The sequence below is a fragment of the Phyllostomus hastatus genome, unplaced genomic scaffold (genome assembly GCF_019186645.2).
Source record: "Phyllostomus hastatus isolate PE091 unplaced genomic scaffold, TTU_PhHast_1.1 phas_scaffold_129, whole genome shotgun sequence".
NCBI classification, from domain to species: domain Eukaryota; kingdom Metazoa; phylum Chordata; class Mammalia; order Chiroptera; family Phyllostomidae; genus Phyllostomus; species Phyllostomus hastatus.
Window position 1 is genome coordinate 15,470,679 of NW_025334009.1, and position 22,507 is coordinate 15,493,185.

At 35.0% G+C, this 22,507-nt stretch overlaps 1 protein-coding gene and 1 non-coding gene across 2 annotated transcripts in view; one reads left to right on the forward strand and one right to left on the reverse strand.

Moving 5' to 3' along the window:
- The window catches only part of STT3B (STT3 oligosaccharyltransferase complex catalytic subunit B), a 90,266-nt gene that overhangs the window by 60,010 nt on the left and 7,749 nt on the right, over nucleotides 1-22,507 (reverse strand). The gene's annotated exons all lie outside the window — the stretch shown is intronic.
- LOC123830911 lies at nucleotides 20,525-20,656 on the forward strand. Its single transcript, XR_006787846.1, has one exon. It is a non-coding gene; the product is annotated as a small nucleolar RNA SNORA81 (small nucleolar RNA).

A 22,507-nucleotide genomic window follows, 5' to 3' on the forward strand; every position in this document is an offset into this window, starting at 1 on the left:
ATCAAGTGGGATTTATTTCAGAATGCAAGGTTGGTACAGTATCCACAAATAAATAAACGTGATACACTACATAAACAAAATGAAGGATAAAATCCTCATGATCTTATCAACAGATGCAGAAGAGCATTTGATAAAATCTAGCACCCACTTACGTACAATAACAACTCTCAGCAAAACGGAATAGAGGGAGCAAACCTCAACATAATAAAAGCCATATACGACAAACCCACAGCCAACATCATAGTCAATGGGCAAAACCTACCAGCTTTTCCCTTAAAATCAGGAACAAGGTAGGGAAGTGCACTTTCACCACTCTTATTTAACGTGGTACTAGAAGTCCTAGCCACAGCGATTAGACAAGAAAAAATAAAAGGCATCCAAAATGGAAAAAAAAAGAAGTAAAACTGTCATTATTTACAGACGACATGACACTCCATATAGAGGACCATAAAGATTACACCAAAAAACTAGAACTGGTAAACGAATTAAGTAGCAGGATACAAAAATAAATATCTGGAAATCAGGTGGATTTTTATATATCAATAATGAACTATTAGAAAACAATCCCATTCACAACTGCTTCAAAAAAAGTAGAAAAAAATTTAAACAAGGATGTAAAAAGACCTGTACTGGAAAATTATAAGACACTGAAGAAAGAAACTGAGAAGATACAAATAAGTGGATCCATATACTACTGTGTTTGTGGACAGGAAGAATTAACATCATTGAAACGTACATACCACCCAAAGCAATCTATAGATTCAATGCAATTCCTATCAAGATACCAATGGTGTATTTCACAGAACTAGAACAAATATTCAAAAAATTTATATGGAACCACAAAAGACCCCCAAAACAACAGAGATCTTGAGAAAAAAAGTTGAAGGAATCACAATACCTCATATCAAACCATACAACAAAGCCATAGTAACTGAAATAGCATAGTACTGGCATTAAAACAGACATATATACTGATGGAACAAAATAGAGAGCTCAGATATAAACCTATGCCTGTACAGTCAACTAATATTTGACAAAGGAGTCAAAAACACACAACGTGGTAAAGATAGTTTATTCAATAAATGGTGTTGGGAAAATTGTATATGTGCAAAAAAGTGAAACTAGACCACTTTTTTACACCATACACAAGAATACACTCAAAATGGATTAAGGACTTAAATGTTAGATACAAAACCATAAAAATCCTAGAAGAAAATACAGGCAGTGAAATCTCAGACATTTCTCATAGCAGTATTTTTTCTAATATATATCCTTGGGCAAGGGAAACAAAAGAAAAAATAAACAAATGGGACTACATCAAACTAAGAAGTTTTTGCACAATAAAGAAAACCACGAATAGAATTAAGACAACTCACTGAATGGGAGGAACACATTCACCAATGATACCTCTGATAAGGAGTTAAAATTTATTAAAAACTTATCAATACCATCCCCCCAATAATCCAATTAAAAAATGGACAAAGGACTGGAACAGATACTTCTCCAAACAGCACATGCAGATGACGGAAAGACATAATATGCTCAACATCACTAATCATTAGAGAAATGCATATTAAAACCACAATGAGATATCCCCTCACACATGTCAGAATGGCTATCATCAATGTTGGTGAGGATATGAAGACAAGGGAATCCTTATGAACTGTTGGTGGGAATGCAGATTGGTGCAGCCACTGTGGAATGCAGTATGGAGTTAGCTCAAAAAGTTAAAAATGGAACTGCCTTATGACCCTATGATTCCACTTCTGGGAATTTATTAATGGAAACCCTAATCACTAATTCAAAAGAATATATGTACCCCTATGTTCACTGCAGCATTATTTACAATAGCAAAGATCTGGGAGCAACCCAAGTGTCCATCAGTAGATGAGTGGATAAAAAGAGCTGTGGTACATCCACACAATGGAGTAGTACTTGACCGTAAAAAAAAAATAAAAGAGGGAGATCTTACTATTTATGACAGCATGGATGGACCTAAGAATATTATGGTAAATTAAATAAGCTAGTCAGAAAAAGACAAGGAATCTAATGAACAAGCAAAATAGTGACAGACTCAGAGCAGGCTGACAGCTGTGTGTATGTGTGGGAGCACAAATGGGGGTGGTACGGAGGGATTGAGCAAAAAAGAAAAAAAAGAGAAAAATCTCACATATAGGGACAACAGTGTGGTGACTGCTGAAGGGAGTTGGGTGGGGGAAGGTACAGGTAGAACAAATGGTGATGCACAAAGACTTGACTTGGGGTGGTGAACACACAATACAGGGTACAGGCTTGTTTTACACCAGTCTGTCTTCCAATCATAGACAAGCCTGCCCCATAAATGTTCAAGGACTACTTTGGGGAATATTGAATGATAACAAGAAAATAATGTCTACTATCATTTGTGTATTTGGTGTTATCAAAAAGAAAAGTAGAAAGGATGGGAAAGTATTTTGTCTCACAGAATTTTTCCTTTGTGCTTTTAAAACTCAGTTTATAGGAACTAGGAATTTCTATATGACCTAAAAAAAGCCAGTTCACTTTTATAAGACAGATATCATACATGGATCAAACACTTATCTGATAGAAAGCAAACTCTCAATTCTCATGAAAAGAAAATGCAAGATAAGATATGTTAACAGGTTAATTCTGTTGTCCATTGTTGTAACATCTTCCAAGAGATGGTCTTCATTATTAATCATAATCTATCAGAATTTTGGTTTGAACAAATTAAAATGACTTAAGAGATTTAAAGTTTAACAATTAGTTCTGCATCTCTTCCTCTTTCCCTTGTTATTATGTATTTTCTAATAACACAGGAATTTCAAGTATGGTCATTTTTCTTCTAACAAATTTAAAAATAACATTTTACGGTTTATCACATTTTCCCTAAAACTTTAACCTGTCTTGTTACTGACAAGTGAAAAAATTATTCATATAGCAATTTCATAAATGAAAAAATCTATTGAGACTTAATTTTTCTATTTTATGAAGTTATTCTCACTCTCTAAGGAGAAAAAATGCCCCCAAAATCTGTAGAGTTGTGTAATTTGTAGCTCATTTTGGATATCACTTAGATATAATATGTCACACTATCTAAAGGTAGAGTCTCTACCCTAAGTAAATCAACTGAAGCTTACCTACCTTCTTCATTGCATACTTCTAATACTTAACTATTCCAATTAGTCTCTATTCTCTCTAGCATTAATCTAGGTTTTACGTAAAAGAAAAAGTCTTTTCTTATTTCTTCAAATATAGTAGCAAAAACTGTAGTATGAAAACACAAGAGCACACTGTCTTTTAAAAAAAGGTACTGGCTTTATGGAAAAGATGCATGTTTCTAATTTCAGAGTTCCACATTTGCTTCCTAAAGACCTCTGTTTAACCATGATCAGCTTTATTAGAATAAGAAAATCTATGCTAAGATACATAAAAACTTGGCTGTTTCCTAAGGAGACCATCTCAAAACCAAGATTCCAAACAAGACACACCTCACCAAGGCCAACCATCATCTCAAGGTTTGTACTGTAACTTCTGTCTCTGAAACTAACCTCTGTCCAATCTCTTTAGATTATAATCCAGCAAATAAATTTTTGAAAACTCAAATTCTCAGAATCACATAGTTCTTACATTAATAGATATCATACTTGCCCTCTGAGAGAAAGCATAGTATCTCTACACCAATACTGTGAACTATGCCTCCATTTGGGGCAACATATAGGGATAGGTGAGCAGAATGTCTTCCTTTTGTAAAATCAGAGATGGATGACTGCCGTGAGAGATGGGGAAAGAGAATCAGTATGATGCCTGAACTCAGTTTTGAGAAAAAAATACATAAAGAAGTTGAGGATCTAAACAGTGATTTTCTTACACTTGCCCATGCCCATGCCCAAATCTCTTGGCTAAGGATATCTGCAAATGTACTAAAGTCAAGGCTTAGTCTTCATTTTTCTCTTTCGCCTGTTACCTCTCCTCTTTTCCCTCATCCATTCCCTGAACTTTGACCACCACATACCATTCCCAAGTACAAAAATTCCTTTTTCTAAATTCTGAATTCATACATTGAACAGCCTACTTGAACAAATGTCTTCACAGGCACATCACACTCAACATATTAAAACTGAACTCATTTACTCTGCCTTCCAACATTAAAGTTGCTCTTTAACTTAGTTAAAATGTTACCACAAGTATTTGGGAGTCTTCTTCCAGGGTGTCCAACCTTTTGGCTTCTCTGGACCACACTGAAGAATAACAGCTGTTTTGGGCCACATACTAAATACACAAACACTAATGAAAAATGATAAGCAAAAAAAAAAAATAATAAGTTTTAAGTAAATTTACAGTTTTGTGTTGGGCTGCATTCATAGCCATCCTGGGCCACATGTAGCCCAAAGCCCATGGGTTGGACACCCCTCCAGCTCTTAACATTCCCCTACTTAAAGCCTTCTTTGTAATTTTCTTCTAGACTATGTCTCCTTCTCCTACTGATTTCCTATATTCCAGTATTCCCTTCCTACCTCCCAATCCATCCTCCACACAACAAACAACTGTCTCTCTAAAATGAACTATTAACTAATCCTTCAGCTGTTTAAAATCCTTAAAAATAGGGGTTTATCCAAAATCTACAGCAAGAATCCTTCCTATTTAAAAAAAAACAACTCCCTTTCCCAACTCCACCCTGAAATGGCTCCTCCCTACTTCTTCCTCACCTAATATACTCTCAAATTCTAGTTTATCCCTAAGCAGTGTTGTTCAGGCTTTTTCATACTTCTATACCTTTGCATAAACTGTTCCTGTTGCTGGAAGATCAAATCTTCCTTTGTATCCTCATCCTCCCACATCTACTATCTCTATGGACCTAACTCAAAAGGCACCATAAACACATCCCAGACACTAGATGCACATTATTTTTGTTCCCAGCCTTTATCACTAACCAAAATTATCTTGATCTTTTTTTTTGTTTACATGTTTGCTTGCCAGAAAATAAGTTCCATTACAACACAGACCCTTTATATATATCTGAACACTTGATAATACAGCTGGTACATAGCTATCACACAGTAATTATTTGTTAAATAACTTGAATGTTGAAAGTATCATTAGTACTAAATGTATTGCTCTACCATAGTTTACATATGCAATCAAAGCCTATTTTTTGAAATCAATGCTTTTTTAAAATTCTAAGATTTATGTTCAATGCCTTAATTTACCACATTCTTGTTCTACAAAAATACCTAATAAAGGTAACATAGAAAGATAAAAGACAACAGAGGCATAGATACAAAAATTCAAAACTAGATAAAAATATACACAAATGTAGGTCAGAAGGGCCTATGAGTTTAAACTTTAATCTGACTTCATTTCCCACAACCAAAGTCAAAAAGGAGAGGGATGAGTTACTTAACTCTCAACAGAAAGGATAAAAAAATAGTTCCTCAATCAAATTAAACTTTTATTGAAAGTATAAAAAACTGACAATGTTTTTAAACTAAAATAGAATATAGATATCAAAACACAATGACTGTAACATGAATTTTCTTAGAAGATGAAGTTTATCCTAATAACTGATTCTTGCAAAAATCATAGTATTTTATCTTTTTATAGCTAGATGCCACCTCAAGAATAAGAACAATGAGATTAGAAAAAAGAGAGTCAGGGCAGAATAAGCAGGCAACAAAGAATATACATGCATTTGATACAATATCAAATTTTGACATTCTTAAATATCTTGTCAAGAAATATTTATTTTTCCCTACAAAACTGTTATTACATATGAGAACAAGCATTTCTGGCCAGAGGTTCCACAACAACAATCAGGTTTACTGGAGGAAGTAGTTACTCGTTATCCTTCTTACACCTGTGTCTGAGATGGTTCAAAACTCAGAAGAGGACAGTTTGTGGAGCCCAGTAATTACAGTTTACTTCTGCCACCAGAAAGTTCAGAAAACATCTTAAAAACAATGGAAAAAATGAAGGGAACCAATAGACATATCAAATATACTCTCACAGCATAAACATTCAATATTGAGTAATTTCTTTGTTAACCGTAACAGTTTATGTTTCTAAAAAGTTGGCAAAAACTATCAGCTGGCAAATGAAAAAAAAAATCATAGAAAACAGAAGGAGAAACAGGGTTTTTCAACTTTCTGGGAGAGGACCTCAGAGAATATAATGAAAATATGGATTTTCTCACCAGACGAATATGCATAGATATTTTGCAGAATTTTGAATTTATTTTTGGAAGACCCTCCAACACACAATTCTAGCAGTGAAAAATCTGCTCTGAATTTGTCTTCTTCAATAGTTCAGAAAAATCTACACCTGTGACCTACCAAGGCAGTTTTGGGAAATTTAGACTATAATTATCTTTCAAGCTTCTGACCTAGCCATTAATCGCTTAAAATTTAATATTAATGTCCTGGTCAGTGTGGCTTGGTTGGAGCATTGTCCTATGGACCGAAAGGTTCACAGGTTTGATTCACTGTCAGGGCACATACTCAGGTTATGGGTTTGATCCCTGTCGAAGTGTGTACAAGAAGGCAACCAATCGATGTTTCTCCCTGTCTCCCTCTCTCTCCCCAAAAGCTATGAAAAATGTCCTCAGGGAGGATAAAATAAGATTTAATGTTACTTTCATCAAGGAAAACAATAACGTCACCACCACAAGGAATATCACTAGTTATTCCTATGTAAAGTGCTATGTAACAACCTACTTCTTTTTCAAATTATCATGGTGCTTAAGGCCGTTTTGTATCAAAAAAGTAAAATAGGGTCTCCGTTCTTTGCCTTATCTCAAGAAATTAAGGAGACATGGCAGGATGAGATTCAGGAGAAAATAGGATTAACGTTTACTTTTCATTTGTTTAAGAGTAATAAATAAACTTCACATTTATAAAAAAATGATTTTAAAATTTTGCTATACACATATACGGCACTGTGCTATCTCAAACAGTGACTGGCAAAGTTATAGTTGAATAGAGATGAGATTACTTTACCAAACACTTAAACAAGATGCCGTTTGTGCATCCTGGGACAGAAAAAGCTAGAAGCTGCATAAAGAAAAACATTATCTTAAGCATAAGTACAAGATTTTGTTGTAATGCAAATATTTTTCTTGAAAAATGCAACCATAAAATATGGATACCAACTTATGAATAAATTATAATTTACAAATGACAGACTCAGAGCCAATAAGCCTGGGCATTATGCATACAGTATACATTCAAAGGCAAACTTGGTCTCTGACCTCATGAAGGTAACAATCTTGGATAATCTTGTTGCAGGGGCAGGCAATAAGCAAATACAGGGGAAAAGGGAACACACAGGATAAAGGACACATAATTATATTTTCCATTTTTAAAATCTGAAGTATAATTTATACTCATTAACATACACTGATCTTTAATTTGATTCGATGAGTCTTGTCAATTTTATACATATGACCAACCATAATTATCACCCAAAACTATTACCCCAGAAAGTTCCCACTGGCACTATTCCATCACGTTCCCACCTCAAACACTGCGGAATTCTTTTTACCATACATTCATTTTGTTTGTTCTTAGATTTAACATAAACAGATCATAGATTCTTACTTTCTAAGTTATCTGGCTTCTTTCATTCAACCTGTTTTTGAGATTTATTCACATAGCAGCGATTGTTCCTTTTTGTTGCCGAGTAGTATTCCATTTTATGCATACTACAATTCATTCTCCTTTGATAGTATGTATGAGTTGTTTCCAATTAAGGCAATTATTAGTAAGCCTGTACAATCTTGTTCTTATAAAATACAAATGAGGCCCTGGCTGGTGTGGCTCAGTGGACTGAGTGCTGGTCTGCAAACCAAAGGGTTGCTGGTTCCATTCCCTGTCAGGGCACATGCCTGGGTTGTGGGCCAGGTCTCCTGTAAGAGGTACATAATAGGAAGCCCATTGATGTTTGTCTACCTCTCTGAATATTAATATTTAAAAAACATTAAATAGTTCTCCAAAGTAGTATCATTTACACTCCCCACCAGTATAACAGTTCTATTTACATTCCCACCAGTGTAAGAGTCCTACTTCCTCTATATCAAGTTTTTTTTCTTTCTTTTTTTATTTCGAAGAGTCTACCACCAGCACTGTGATGCCCATGGGAATGCTAGTATACAGGATAGATCTGTCTTCCCAAAACTCTCATGGAAGGCTTTTACAACTGACACCTAATGTAAATCTTACTGGACTATTAAGCAAAAAGGCAAGAAAGAATAGAAGTGGTCTAGGAAGAACACATGAAAGAGCTAAGAAAGGCACATCGTTCACTTTCATCATACTAACAACAAAAAAAAGGCTAGATCAAGTTTTCTCATGGCAAAAATATGCTTTAAAAAAAGAAATGAGAAAACAACCTAGGAAAAGTAAGTTTTAAAAAGTTGATTAAGTCTTAAAAAACATATTTGTATTTAAGTCTCTGTTAGATGCTCTTATGGTGTCATATGCTTTCACTGCACTTGTCATTCTTAATGGCTCCAAATCTATCTCCCAAGTTCAAAGACTAGAATCCTATGGGTTCACACCACTATATCCACAGCACCTGGCAAACAGATACCATTCAGACATGGAAAAGGTTTATCAAAGACATGCATGTTAGTTTTCTATTGCTGCAAAACAAGTTATAGCAAACCCAATGGCTTAAGACAACATACTTTCATTATCTCATGGTTTTTGAGTCAGGAAGTCCAGGTGAAGCTTAACTGGATCCCCTGCTTACTACAATCGTGACTACAATCAAGGTGTCACCAGGGCTGGGTTCCCATTTGAAGACTGACTTAGGGAAATAATTTACTTACAAGGTTACTGGTAGAATCTACCTCCTCGATACTGGCTGCTGGTTGGAGGCTCATAGAATCTGCCCACAGTTACCTGACTAGGACTTCTACAACATTAGAGAGATTCATATCCATGTTTATGTGACAACAATAAAACAATAAAATTTCTTATTGCTCATTTTATAACTCTAGCAAGGGGAGACTGATAAAAGTCCACTAGTAAGACAAACTGTGATATAATGTAACATAATCATGGGAGCTATATCATACCATCCTAGCCCCTGTCCACCATTCAATTCTTCAAAGGCTATGAATAGACAGGCTCTTTAAAAAATAATTCATTCTATGAAAGGGTTTTATATAGTTGATTATAACTCTCAGAGTTCATTTGCAAAGTACAGTGTTACAAGATCTTATGAAATTGGCCAGGTTAATAATTCACCTCATAAATGAAAAGGCAACTAGTGCCATCAACAGAAATTAATATGGATGCCAATATAAAAGAATTAAGAAATAAAGGAAAGAAACAGAATTCCACAAAGAGAAAATAAAAAGCAAAGTGTCACCAGTGAACACCAATGATTATATCCAGGATTAAAGGTTTTCTTTTTTGTTCCTTCTCTTCTCCTTTACCTTGTCGCTGGGTACTCTCAGGCTACACAAGGTCCCAGATCTACGGAAGTCCCATTAGTTGGCATACTTCATAACATACCAAGGTGAAAGTGCAAAGCAGCTAAGGACCAGAAGCTAAAGCTGGCATTTCAATTTACCTTTTATTATTCCTGCCATCTAGTGGCAGGATCAAAAACAGACTAACATGCTAATTAAGTAAGTGCACCAAGGACTTACACACAGTTTACTAAGAGAAGGAATGTTGAGAAACACAGTTTACTAAGTTTACTAAGTTTACTAAGACTACTAAAACTAACAACCTAAATCCAATCCTGCCACTTGATACATACGAACACTGTCTAAATAGCCATATTAAACACAAAGCTAATTTTATAACTTAAACTATGGAAACTCCTATGTGAGGATATATTCAAGTCTAGTATTAGAGAGAGAGGTTCATATTTATGTTTAAGTAACAACAAAAAATAAAATTTCAAAGGATTACTAATGATACAGAATAAGAAGTCATTTTATTGTTTTATTTTTCCTAGGTCAATTCTAAAGTTTGTAAAGACCCACAAATACATTTATTAACTAGTGCCACATCACCAAATTACCAATACTCATTTATGTACAAGCAGTTCCAGCTGGGTGTTCAAGACTGCTCTCACTAACCTCCCGATTCTTATAAGGGATAGATGGGACATTCTGATGCAAGATCTTTCATAAGCAAAGAGCAGGCTGTATATGTGAGATTGACAAACTACCTGTTTACAGTCCATTTCAGAGTAACACATGGAAAAGAAAAAACAAGGTTTGTTATTCAAAAGCTCAAAACATCCTGCATACTTCTTTGAGTTTCTCTATACCCTCCCACTTAAGGTAAAATGCATTACAAATTAAAAGACATCAGAATTCATAAGAACAGAGTAAAGCTTCTTCCAAATACATATTAATTAAAAACAATATCCTTATTTTATTCCTCTTAACTTCATTTTTGCCTTAACTGGAAAAGACAGCTATCAATTTCTATAAGTATCCATTTAAAAAAGGAGGGCCTCTTCTGTTTTATAAAGGACACTTAAACTATAGGAAAAAAGGAAAAAACAATGAGAAGTGGGGACCAAAAACCTACATCAAAACAAGAGGTTCATGTAAGTGTCTTACTGCCATTGGAAAAAACATTCTAGGATCACTTATAAAATAATGTAGTTGATAATTTAAAACTATTTGCTCAGTTAAATCAATACAGACTGAAATCTAAAAACCCTGGGCAAAAGAGACAGGTACGCACACTTGCATATATTCCTTCTCTCAACATAGCACACACACGTGTGTGTGATACATATTTAACCCAGGTACACATTCATGTATTACAGAAACAAGATCTCCCCAAAAATGTTACATATAAACATACTTACATTTACTTATTATTAAATTATTATCTTATTGGTGTTATAGAATAATTATATAAATAAGATTTTTAACTAACAAGCATTATATAAAAATATATTTTGATACATGTATTTAAGTCAGGACACATTCACATACTAAAGAAATAAGATTTCTAACTAAAGAGCATCATATATATTAACAATATCCAATAATTATATAGTAATAATATCCCATAATTTGCTATGAATAAAAAAGTAGAATTGTTTGGCCAACTAATAAGCTCAAGAGAGAAATGAACAACATTTGGGGGTAAAGGAGACAGCAAAGGATAAACTAAAATTTAACAATCACTCAAAACAAGCAGTGTATATAGGCTTCTTTGGACATTTTAAGACTCATGGGAGGCATATTCATAAACTACAGAGCAATGTTAAAATTTGACCTAGTACTAAGTATCGAAGAGCTGGGTGTTAAAATACTCAGTTACCAAAATAAACGGGAGGAATGGTATAAATGATCAGATACTCTCATCTATCAAGTACAGCAACTAAACTAGTTTTTCCCAAATTGCATTGCATGAAACATTAAAAACATCCTACAGTGATTCCTAAGTTAAATATGGTACACATTAAGTTAAATAAAATTAATACTGTATTTAAGAACCTTCCTGGCTTTTAACATATTAATATGCAGTATAAACATAAGTGGATGGGGTATGCAGTTTTTCCCAAATTTAAGTTACAAGTTATTCTGTTTTGAACTACAATTCCTAGGATATGTATTCTGCAGAAAGAGCTTTGGCAATCACCATAACAAATAATTTCTGTGCTCTCTTCTAGGCATGAAGTTCATTCTACAGGGTCCAGCACAAATAATGCCCCCTTTTTTGTTACAAAATCCTAAGCATATAATCCTGTAACATAACAATATCACATTCAAGCACAGCTAATAACATTATAGGTGAAATGTTCAAATTAAAACTAAAAATGATTATACCCATATTACTACCCTACCAACCACACTCAAATAAACCTTACTTCTGCCAGACCATGTATATTTCAGAGAAACCAAAAGTAATTCAACAGACCTAGTTTTTATCACTCCATTTTCAAAGAGAAAAGTATCAGTAAAAACACAAGGAGTTAAGAATGAAAATAAAAGAATGAGTCAGTTTCCTCTCCCCTTTTAAGAGGGGTTCAAAGCAAGATGGTAGGCTTTAGTATCCTTCACATATCTAATTTTATAAAATAACATGTATTAAACTCAGAGAGTAGCATGTTTTGGGTACACTCTTTTAAAATGTGTTTATTCTAAGAACCACAAATGTTACAATGCATTTATTGGATTTTAAATGGACTTAATTTTCCCCTGCCATTTTACAAATAGTGTTATACTATACTCCACCTAGTAGAATCTGGCACCACCGTTTTTGCCAAATTACTGGACACCTATGTTTTATCATGGTAACACTGCATCAACCTTATAACAAATGTTATACCTCAGTTTACTTCTTGAGGAAGGATAATTTCCATGCATGACACAGAAAGTGGAAGAATCTGGGACAGGAAAGAATAAAAATGAATGAGATCAGTCAAGCAATGGCTCTTATCACTGGTGGAAAAGATTCCTCGTCAAAGTCTAAAGATGCTTGTATTCCACTACATGTCAAAGAACCCCCCCATAAGTACTATTATCACTTTCATTTCCGCCTTTGAATCTTAGATCCAAGAAATCTGATGACATGAAAGTAAGTCAAGCTGAAGTGTTGCTTCTATATTGGAGAGATGTACGGAGATGTCTGTCTTCAGTATATAGAATTGTAATGATCAGAAACTATACTTACACAGAACAATCTTCCTAAATGAGGGTGGGGAAGAAGTGTCTGTAAGTTTATTTCTGCATATTTTGTATTTGTTCAGGCAAATTGTTCAATTTATTCAAAGTCCCGTGGAATTCAGAATTGCTCTGCGACATTTTCAGTTTTAAGGCAATTGAGCTGCATGCCTACAGTGTTCTTTTTAAACTACCTATGGCAAATACTTGAGTATTAATTGTGAATCTCTGGCTTCTATTATAATTTTATAAAAACTATATTTATAAAACTATAAAAACTATGATCACACATTTAAGAAGCTTGATTTCCATGATAACGTCTGGAGTTAGGGTCAGTCAAGAAAACCAGCCTATTCCTTTCCACTCTCTTCTTAACTCCATCATACCCTCAAAGTGTGAGAAATGATTGCAAAACTAGTTTGGCTACCAAAAATACAAGTGTTTGCAATGGACTGGCAGCTCCTAACTGACTAATCCAATTAAATAAGTTAGAGGAAAAAGTACTGAGGAATGGGGAAGGCAGGGAAGACAGGGAAGGCAAGGAAGAACTTGAACTTGAATGTACTGATTCTAGTTCTGTCACTCTGGGCAAGTCACCTGGCCTGAGTCTCCTCATAACAAAAGTCACTTCCTCTAAAATGTTATAATGGACCATAAATGAATAAAAATTATTTGTAAATTTTTCTGAGCCTCAATCTTTTGTAGGGGGAGGGATGTAACAAGTAGACTGATGGTGGCATCATGCTGTTGGGTAGGCCAAAAAGTCTGTTACATTTTTTCAAGATGGATCTAGTAGTGCTTAGTTGTCTTTCACTTCATTCAAAACAAATGTTACATTGTATTGTCACAACTGTTATATCAGCCCTGCATTAAAAAAAAAAATCAAAACTGGTGAAATTTTATGCAGTCATTTTAATATTGAATATGGAAGAAAATATGCAGCATTTTTGGCACATCATGCTTTATTAGTTCAAGGAAGATAAAAACGCAATCGAAATGGAAAAAAGAAATTTGTGCAGTATATGGAGAAGGTGCTATGACTGACAGAATGTGTCAAAAGGGGTTTGCGAAGTTTCTTGGTACTACTGACATTTTGGCCAAATAATAAATTAGCGGTGAGGCTGTCTTAAGCATTAGAAGCTATTTAGCCACACCCCTGGCTTGCCAATAGTGGAAAATAGCTAATGTACTGAAAATATCCAAATCAATAAATTCATTGCTGAAAATGAAAAATGTTTTTTATTTTACAGAAAAAAATGTAACGGACTTTGGTGGTCAACTCAATATTTCAAAACTGTACATGTATACACATACTATTCTTTATACCAAAAATACCACCTGCAGCTGACTTCAAAGCCTATTTCATAATCTATTTACCAGTGCTGCTCTCATTTGTAAAATAGAGATAATATCTCATAAGATTGCTTAAGGACCAATAAACCACAAAATTCATTAAGATCTGCAACAAATTTAATCCAGACTCAGTCTCCCTCCCTCAAAAAGTCCAAAACAATTCAATAAAATAACTAACCAAAGAAATGAAAAGGTATTTCACAGAAGAGAAAATAAAAATGATAAACAGCCCTGGCTGGTGTGGCTCAGTAGATTGAGCACCAGCCTGCAAACCAAAATGTTGCTGGTTCGATTCCCTGTCAGGGCACATGCCTGGGTTGCTGGCCAGGCCCCCATTTGGAGGTGTGCAAGAGGCAACCAACTGATGTTTGTCTCACACAATGATGCTTCTCTCCCTTTCTTTCTCCTTCCCTTCTTTTCTCTCTAAAAATAAATTTTAAAAATCTTTTTTTAAAAAATGATAAACACACTGTGGTTGCCAGTCTCCAAAGATTGGCCCTAGACAATTCTGCCCCTACCTATATATGCATCTTCTCCTGTAACCGTGAGATCTGCCTGTGCCTTTGCTGAACAACAAAACATAGTGTAAGTGACCCTGATCATTCCAAGCCTAGTCTTTAATTGGCCTGGCAGCTTCCTCTCTGGTGGATTGCTTTCTTTGAACCCAGCCACAATGCTGTGGAGGCAGCCCAAGCAGCCACAAGCAGGAGCCAAAAGCCCAGCTGAGCTCCCAATCAAGATTCCAGATTACTCTGGAGTCTAAACTGTCTAGCATCCCAGCCATTCTAGCCCCAGCTGAGCACAGCCTGTTGAGCCTCCAGATGACTGCAATCATCCCAGCATTGCAGATGACACCATGAAGCAGAATCTCCCAATAAATCCACAGAATTGAGAAGTAAGGAAATACTATTTTGTCACGAAATCCACAGAATTGAGAAGTAAGGAAATACTGTTTTGTCACTAAATTTTGGAGTGGTGTACTATATTTTTATAAATAACTGAAACATATTATGACAAAATTACCAAGTATATACCCTAGCAAACATGCATATATATGTATCACAGTAGCATTTTGAAACAATGGAAACCCAAATGTCCATCGACTAGCAATGTATAAATGTAAGCCAAAGATTACGAGAAGGTAATACTATTTTACAAAGCTCCAAAGCAAAGCTTAGCAATATACATGAGGTTTTTCCTTTTTTAATATGGCAAAGGAAATGTTAAACTCAGGACAATAGACCAGAAGAATAATCTAGAGAAGGAACTTGAATAGATATGAAATTGGTAATATTCTAGTTCTAGAGTTGGGTAGTGGTTTCTCAGGTGTTTATCATTATGTTCATAATTACATACAAGGATTATAAATTTTATATCCATCTAGAATTTTTAATACAGCTTGACTTATTATAATTTTATTTATAGAATTTATATTATGTTGCAATGCATATCGAACAGTTATAACATCAAATGCTTATTACACAAACTTTTAGAAGTCTAGAATGATTTTTACTTCAAAAGGAAAACATTTTCTTTTGTTTTAAATGCTGTTTATATTAGACACTATTAAAATATGGTAAATTATTTTTACAACAAAAATTAAAGTATCTTAACAAGAGAAAATATCTCTCTTTTAATGAAGAGACTGGCTCATTTTAACAACCTTCAAAAAACAGCTTTTTATTTAAAAAGATATTAGTTGCTCCTCAAGCTCATTCTTCTACTTTAAACAAATGACTGGTCTTTACACAATTTTAAGATTCGATTCATTTCATCGACCACACTGTTTCATGACCTTGTTCTTCAAATGCCAGGAAGCTGTTTAGCATATTAAAATAAAGGTTTTCTTCAGCTATGGTCTAGAGTAAAAATAATTTTAGTTTTGAAATTAAATTTCCATAAAGCACATTTATTAAATTTGTAAAATTAAGAAGCTATGCAGTGTTATAATTGTCAATATATCAACAAACCCTGCTCACTGTAACAGATTTTTAAAAAGGAACATTGATAAAGATTTTGTTTTTAAAGCACACGTAATTTTTAAGCAAAAACATCTAAAACTGATCATTACAGCATATCAGATTTAGAATGCACAGGAATACTGTTACTACATGGAATAACAGTATAATTAAATAGCTGACCAGTCATTTTGTTACAGTTCAAGTAGAGCAAATGAAGATAAAGACAAGCCAAGACTTGTCTTGGCTTATTTAATGCTTAAGATCTACAATATTCAATGACCATCCCAGTAATTAGACACAAAAATATTTCCACTGCAGAAACACTTTAATACAGCCAAAAATTTTATTTCATCTCTAATGAGTATTTTTATTTAGTATACTTTAACCTCTCACGAGAAAGTGTAAATGAGATCAGAACTGTGATGCCTTCCTAAAGTGTTGCTTAATTTCCATTATGAATCACCTACAATCATAAAGTTACATCAAGAGCCAAGAAAACAAATGGATCATTAATCTAACTCCACCCAAACTCATAATTTTCATTAATTTAGCATATTCTAATGCCTGTATATTCAATGATAATTTCTATTCTTATTCTTCCTCCATATCAAGATGGATTATGCAAGTTCAAACAAAATGCCAGCTTAGAAATTTACTTCTATTGCTGCCATCTGTCTTTTTTATCTTGAGAGTTAACAGCACTGAAACTTTTTCCATGTTTGTTTAGATATTAACTACTCTTTTCTTATTCAAGATTCCTTAACTAGTAAGTTAAAACTTAAGACAGAACTCCCTAAGAGTTACTTGTACTTGGAAGAAATATTCATAGGACAAAAATCTCCCGGCATCAAGGTTCTTTCTAAATTAGCCAGCCAGCCATCTCCCAAGTGCTAACAGTAATCACTGACACACATAAATTACTTCTGTAAGCATCTCCATCAACTCTTTCCTTCTATAAGATTAAAATGACACCTTAGTTGAAGGGGAGATTATGACATTCACTACTAAAAGGTGTGTGTATACTGGGCGGGGTGGAGGTGGGGTGGTTCACACCACCAAGCAATTCTCAAGACACCAACACCAGCCGAGTGTCCTTCAATTCAACTCAATTCTGAAACTATCTACCTGGAGGTAATATCAGATCCCACAGGTTAAGGTCTCAGTCCTACCAGACCGACACCCACCCACACCAACTTCAGACACCAATGCAAGTCCAAGTTGTTACCAGCACCTCTAACCCAAAGGCTATATTCCAACAACCTCCTCCTTTGGGTTTGACTAATTTGCTAGAGCAGTTCGCAGAACTCAGAGAAATATTTTACTAACTAGATCACCCATTTATTATGAAAGCATAAAACTCAGGAACAGGCAGGAGGAAAAGATGCATAGGGCAAGGTATGTGGGAAGGGACGTGGGGTTCCATTCTCCCAGCATACCATTCTCCCCAAATCTCTAAATGTTCAATCTGAAAGCTCTATGAACTCAGTCCTACTGGTTTTTTATGGAGGCTCTATTACAGGTATGATTGATTAAGTTACTGATCACCGGTGATTTAACTCCCAGTCTCACTCTACCACCAGAAGATCAGGGGCTAGGGCTTATAGTTCCAACCCTCTAATCACAAGGTTGGCGTCACTAACATCTCATGAACATAACAAAAGACCTGTACACACACAAACACAGGGGTTTAGGAGCTGTGTACAAGAAACAGAGATGAAGACCAAACAAATTATTTCTTATAAATCATGATATCACAACAAATCCAAGGTTAATCAAGGTGTTACACAATCAGGAATTCCTGTACTATTACCATCACCAAAACATAAAATGTAGTTATCATTAAGGATAAAGGATTTGTGTTAATGTAAGTTGAACACTCACTATAATACAGTATAGGGATAAATATTCTAGAAAGATTAGAAAAGGTATTCTGACTTCTGACTAAGATGGAGGCATAGGTAGATACACTGTGCCTTACTGCACAACCAAAAGAAGGACAACAAGAAATTTAAAAGCAAAAAACCACCAGAACTGCCAGAAAATCAAATTGTATAGAAATCCGACAACCACAGAGGTGAAGAATCATTCATCCAGACCTGTAGGAAGGGTGGAGACAGGCAGCTGGGTGGAGAGAACTCATGGTGAGATGGCAGCTGGAGAAGCGGGGTGGGCAAGTCGATGACTGGCGGAGCGGGCGGTCCCACATTTGTGTGTGATAAACTGGGAGGAACAACTGGGGAGCGAGACAGACTGTGCAACCCAGGGTCCCAGTGTGGGAAAATAAAGCCTCAAACCTCCAACTGAAAACACCTGTGGGGTTTGTAGCAGCAGGAGAAACTCCCAGCCTCACAGGAGAGTTCATTGGAGAGACCCACAGGGTCCTAGAATGTATACAAACCCACCCACCTGGGAATCAGAATTTGATTGTGGGCAGTAGGGGAAGTGACTGAAAACCAGCAGAGAGTGGAGCAAGTGGCACTGTTCCCTCTCGGACCCCTCCCCACATACAGCACCACAACCCAGCGACATGGGTTACCCCGCCCTGGTGAACACCCAAGGCTCTGCCCCTTATTATAGAACAGGCACCTGGAGACAAAAAATATGGCCCAAATTAAAGAACTGATCAAAGTCCCAGAAGAAATACAACTAAGCAACAAAAAGATAGCCAACCTATCAGATGCACAGTTCAAAACATGGGTAATCAGGGTGCTCACAAAACTGGTTGAATATGGTCACAAATTAGATGAAAAAATGAAGGCTACACTAAGTGAAATAAAGAAAAATGTACAGGGAACCAACAATGATGGGAAGTAAACCGAGACTCAAATCAACGCTGTGGACCAGAAGAAAAAAAACATTGAACCAGAAAAGAATGAAGAAATGAGGAGGGGCTTAGGAACCTCCAGGACATCCTTAAATGTCCCAACATCTAAATCATAGGGGTACCAGAAGGAGAACAGGAAGAGCAAGAAATTGGAAACTTATTTGAACAAATAATTAAGGAGAACTTTCCTAATCTAGCAAAGGAAATAGACTTCCAGGAAGTCCAAGAAGCTCAGAGAGTCACAAAGAAGGTGGACCCAAGGAAGCACACACCAAGGCACATCATAATTACATCACCCAAGATGAAAGATAAGAAGAAAACTCTAAAAGCAGCAAGAGAAAAGGAGACAGGTACCTACAAAAGAGTACCCATAAAACTGTTAGCTGATTTCTCAAAAGAAACCTTGCAGGCAAGAAGGGGCTGGAAAGAAGTATTCCAAGCAACCTACATCCAAGATTACTCTATCCAGCAAAGCTGTCATTTAGAATGGAATGGCAGATTAAATGTTTCTCAGGTAAGGTCAAGTTAAAGGAGTTCATCATCACCAAGCCTTTATTATATGAAATGTTAAAGAGACTTATCTAAGAAAAAGAAGATACAAACTCATAGTTACTAACAATCACACCTAAAACAAAAACAAAAACAAACCAAGCAAACAACTGGAACAGGAACAGAATCACATAAATGGAGATCACATGGAGGGTTATCAGCAGGAGAGTGGGACAGGGAGAGGGGGGAAAAGGTACAGAGAATAAGTAGCATAAATGGTAGGCAGAAAATAGACAAGGGGAAGTTAAGAACAGTATAAGAAATGTAGAAGCTAAAGAACTTACAGGTACAACCCACAGGCAAGAACTAACGGCGGGTGGAGAATGTGGATGGGAGGGGGTGTACAGGGCAAAGGGGAGGGAAATGGGATAACTGTAATAGAATAATCAATAAAATATTTTTAAAAAAGATGTTCTTACCATAAAAGATCATCTATTAGTCTGTCTATAATGAGAACAATTAAGTTATCAATATTATTATTATCATTAGAGGGGGGAAATGAGCATCATTATCACCATAACAGTATCTTGCTCATTTAGGCAAAGAACAGGTAACAAGTCTCCTTGAGTGTTCTTACATTACAGATGTTAAAATCTCCTTCAAAATGGCTCTGGGCCTATTTTAATTGTTAAGTGAACAGTTTTAAACAAAATTTAAATGACTTTATATTGGGATTAATAAAACAGGTATTTATACCTCTCAAATGTAAGGCAGCTAAACTACGCTAGATTGTTATTTCTGAAAGGAGTATGCCTGGCATGTTTTCTAACAGCTAATACATTTCACAAAAGAATCTCTACTTCCTTGGAGAATTCATATCAGAGGAATACCAGAGGGATTTAAATAGCTTAAATCATTAAGTTGGACCATTATCCAAATAGAGCCTAATTCAAAGTCATTTATATTTCTCTCTGGCTGTATTACATGGGATTTGGGGGAGAATGGGTAATAAGTATGTATACCTTTCTTATGAGATACATAGTTTAAATTTTCAACTAAAAATGAACGAACTACGGTAACAGTCTTCTGTTCATAAAAGAAATCAACGTCTATCCATTTAAGCACTGTAGCATGGGCTCCACACTAATGTGAAGCAAGAAAAAAAAAACAAACAAACCTAAATTTGATCAAGATCATTCTGATCAATAAATAAAAATGCATTAGAGAGCATTCAAGTTTGTCTGAAGAACTATTTTCTAATTTTAAAAAAGCTTGTTAGCAGGGTACACACAAGAAGAAAAATAACTGCACTAGATTGTAAAGACGGGTGGACCTCTTTCTTAATGTCCAGTGTCCTTTGTTTTAAGATTTGGTGCAACATGTCTTTAGGAAAAAGAAAAAGAATAAAAAGCTTATAAGCTGGTATCACGTTTCCAATATACTTAATCACTTGCTAACACATAATGTGAAATTCACACATACCACAGATTTCAAGTTCCTATATAAAAAATCCATGACCTCTGCTTTACCTTTCCTTGAATAAAACTTATTCCCTGAAGACTGTTTCTGGAAGAATCTTATCCTACCTCTCCCATTCTTCCTAAAGACCAAAACAGTACTAAGTCAATAAAGAAAAAAAAATTTGAGGAAAAAATAAAGGTGGTAGCCATGAAGACTGGAAGAAGAAAACAACACAGAAAATAATGTAAGAGAAGTACAAACTACTCAAGACCCTATGAGAGCTACACAGATAAAATTACACACAACCCAGGGTCATCAATCCTCTACAAAAATATCATTATTTCAATACATTAAACAGTCTATTCTTGGGGTTTTCCCAATTTCCTTCACTTAACACCCCCTTCCAACATTTCGTCTTTATTTCCCTTTTTATTTCTAGAAAAAAACCTACCACTTCCTTCTTTCAAGAAAAGAAAAAAGACCCTTCCTTCAAGAACTATGACTCCTCCTTGCCTCATGTAAATTTTAATATACATCTTTAAAATGAACAATGGTTGGCAAAAACTGTTAATTTAAAGACTAATAATTTTGCATTTATCTGGTTACTTGATTATTTTTTAGTCTCTTGAAGGACAATGATGTGTCCTCCCCTGCTCACTCTTCCTTGTAATCTCACTATCAATTGTAAGACTGCATCTACCAGGCCAGTTAGTACCTTTAAAAAAGTTGTCAAAATTGTCTAGAGACAAGGCTGGCTCCAGCTCAAGAATTCGATCTTGAAATAATTTTTGATCTCCAACGAAGAGATGAATGCCTTCCTTTTCTAGGTACTTCCTGCTGCAAAAGAGCTCGAAATCAGCCTGGTTGATCAAATTATTGCATAACTTTATTATCCACACACTTTCAACAACACTTTGATCAATGAAGATAAACATTTAAGGCAATGCTGAGCAAAAAATAGCGAGACACAGAAGCCACAAATATGTTTATTTAAAAATTTCATATAGGTAACATTATATTATTTAGGAATGCACAAAGAATTATATCACCTATGAGGAAAAGTAAGGATGTAATTACTATAGAAGTGAGGAGGGGGAATGAAAAAGGCTCTTGAGGTGGTAGCAATGTTCTATTTCTTGATCTTGGTGATTATCACATGGGTTTTTATTTTATAATTGGTCACTACACTGTAAATTAGGCTTCCATTCTTTTCAGAATGTGTCATTTCACCATAAAAGAAAAATTATTTAAACATTGAAACTAAACACCTTCTCACAGATAATAAGAGCCTATGTAGAACACATCCCTTGCTTATGTAAACTTACATAAACATTTAAGGAATTTTCAAAAAATATCTAAAAAAACTACAGGAATGCTCCATTGTTTTTCTTATGGATTACACAAGATTTTATAATAGTTTATTTTAATAATTAAACCTTAATTAGGGTAGACTGCACTTTATTTACTGGAGTTACTGGTGTTTGAAGAATAGGCATGAGGTACTAAAAGAGAAGATCTTAAAAGTTCTCACAAGAAATTTTTATAACTATGTATGGTGATGAATATGAACTAGACCAATTGTGGTAATCAGTTTGAAATGCATACAAATATTGAATCATTATATCATACACCCAAAACTAATATAATATTATATGTTAACTATACTAAGTATACCCCTCCACACTCGATACATATTGCTAGATTTCACTAAAGAAAAGAACACAGTACTGTGAAGAAATATATTTTACTGCCTGAGAATAGCTAATAAACCAG